We start from the raw sequence: 2,425 nt of genomic DNA on the forward strand, positions 1-2,425 counted from the left end.
TAATCAGTGTCTTCCCCTTGTTGAATAACACTCCTCTTTCTAATTTATATTTGAAGTTTGAGGTTTCAATTTCAATTGTGGGTTTTGATTTTACAGATTTTGTTTGTCAATTTCAGTTTGGACAAAGCATATGCAATCAAAGTAAGCATTTTATGTTATACTTTTGAACTAGGTGTTGATTTGATTTAATCATAAGTTTTGCTGGTGCATTTACTAGGCTAATCATTCAATACTTTTGATCATAGAACTTCTTTGGTTGATATTATCTTTGTTAAGTTTAACCATAACTTTAGAGAGGGGACTTAACAGATTTATAATCTCATCATTATAGTATTAAAAATTAGAGATTATTTAAGGCATTGTCTATTATCTGAATTCTGCTTACTTTTAGTTCATATGTTTACATCTTAGCATATTCATGTGATTAGTGCGGCTCATACCACAAAGGCAATTTTAGGCTCATCAAGTGCTAAGCAATGTCAAGCTTCCAAGTGACAAGTTCTCTACATAGTTTGAGACCTACACTTACTAGATATTAGATCATTTGGATCATTTCCATATGTGTATATGTAATTGACATGTTATAACATTTTTGTAGCGTTATATAATTATTTAGCAATTTAATTATTTCTTTGCAACTTTATTTTTTTTGTCAGTCATACTATTGTTGACTGCTAAAAACCATCAAGAAATAGTTCTTAAGTTATAAAAAAAAATTATAAAAAAAAAGATTTGTTGATGCTTAAAAAGCATCAAGAACAGATAGTTTCTTGACGGTTTTGTGACGTTTCATAACTGTAAGGGGCTTTTTCTTTCGACAGCTGTAAATGGGCTGGGCTGCCGTAAAGGTCAAGACTGATGAAATTGTCCCTTTTTGTCTGAGCTCGAAAATTATGCCCCAAAATACTTTGAAAGGGCAGCAGAGCCTTAGGAAGTATTTTGGTTACCCTCACCAACTAAAACAACAACAACTTACAGGTAATTTCTTAATGCTTACAGATGAACTCTTGTGCTTGGCATGAGTGACATGTGGCATGGAAGCAAAATCAACATGAGTTTAGCACTGAGGCGAAATTTAGGCTCTCTTGGGGGAAAAAGGGAAGTGTTAAGGTGAGAGAGGAGAAGTTTGTAGGAGATTTAGCTAAGAAAGGAGAAATATAGAACAATGCTCTTCTGGCAACTTGACAGATGCTCTGTCTGCCAAAAAAGGAAGATGGAGAAGAAATGTGAATAGTGCACGAATTTGCTAGATTTTTGCAGGTAAGAGAGGAAGCTTGCCCTATGGGTCTGAGTTGAGTTTTGTTGGGTGGAAGAGACCTCATTTTATAGCCCCTGGAAACCATCACTTCCCAAGAAACCCTAATGGCTTCTACCTATTTTGGCCAAGCTTTTCCCTTCCTTTCTCATTTCCTTCCTTGAGTTTACCCCTTTTGATGAAATCCCATCTGCCTATTTGCACCAGATCAAAGTTTTTTGAAGCTCAAGGCCCCCATTTTCTTGCAGTTGTCTCAATGGGAGACTTCCATTCCCAGTCATTCTCCTTTATTGCTTTCCTTTCTTTTTTTCATGGCCTAGTCTGGTGGGGAAAGGAGTTGGGATATATATGCTGGTTTGAAGGGTGCTTCTCTTCCTGACATCTTACACACTAATACCCCTTGGTTCCTTGAATGTTTTGGCTTTGAAACTTGCTCCCCCCCTCCCCCCATGTACTGGAACCTCCCAGCAGCTCTGTTCAATGAATTTTCAGACCTTTTCTTCATGGCTTTTATTTTTTTATTAACTGGCTGGAGCTTTTGTGGCTCATTGTGGCAATTGTATGGGCTAAGGTGGTTCATTAAGTAAGTGAGCTATTTTTATTAAACATTGGGCTTTTTGGTTGAGTCACTAGGCTATTTTGATTGGGCTATTGGGCTATTTTTTCCTTTCTTGTACTCACCCACATGTTTGGACCAAAGAAATGAGCTTGAGTCCTGAGGCTCCCAAGCGACCCGAGACTTTCCATTTCTCGGCCCATCAATGGGCCTCATGTTGATTTATTACCATCCATACCACAACCCACTCAAGCAAGCCCCGGGCATTTGAGTGGCTTGGGCCCACTTAGGCTTGTAGTGTGGTTGGGTGCGAAATGACGATTTCGTGCTTGGCATGTTTTAATTTTATCATCCTTGGGAAAGGCTGCGATGTTTGATTTCGGCATGGGCTTGTAGAGCTGGTATGCTTTATTTCAACTCTAGCATGACGAATTATTTATTTAGCATGGCACGTGAATTACAACTCGCATGGGGTGGGTTTTTGTGTACTACACCTTACGCCTCTTCTTAATAGAACATCGTTTTGGGCTGATAATTTATTCGGGCCCAACTGTGAATTTTTTGGGTCTCAATAATAACCATCATAAAATATTACATTTTGACTGACGTCAAGA

The sequence above is a fragment of the Prunus persica genome, chromosome G2 (assembly GCF_000346465.2).
Source record: "Prunus persica cultivar Lovell chromosome G2, Prunus_persica_NCBIv2, whole genome shotgun sequence".
In the NCBI taxonomy this organism is placed as follows: Eukaryota; Viridiplantae; Streptophyta; class Magnoliopsida; order Rosales; family Rosaceae; genus Prunus; species Prunus persica.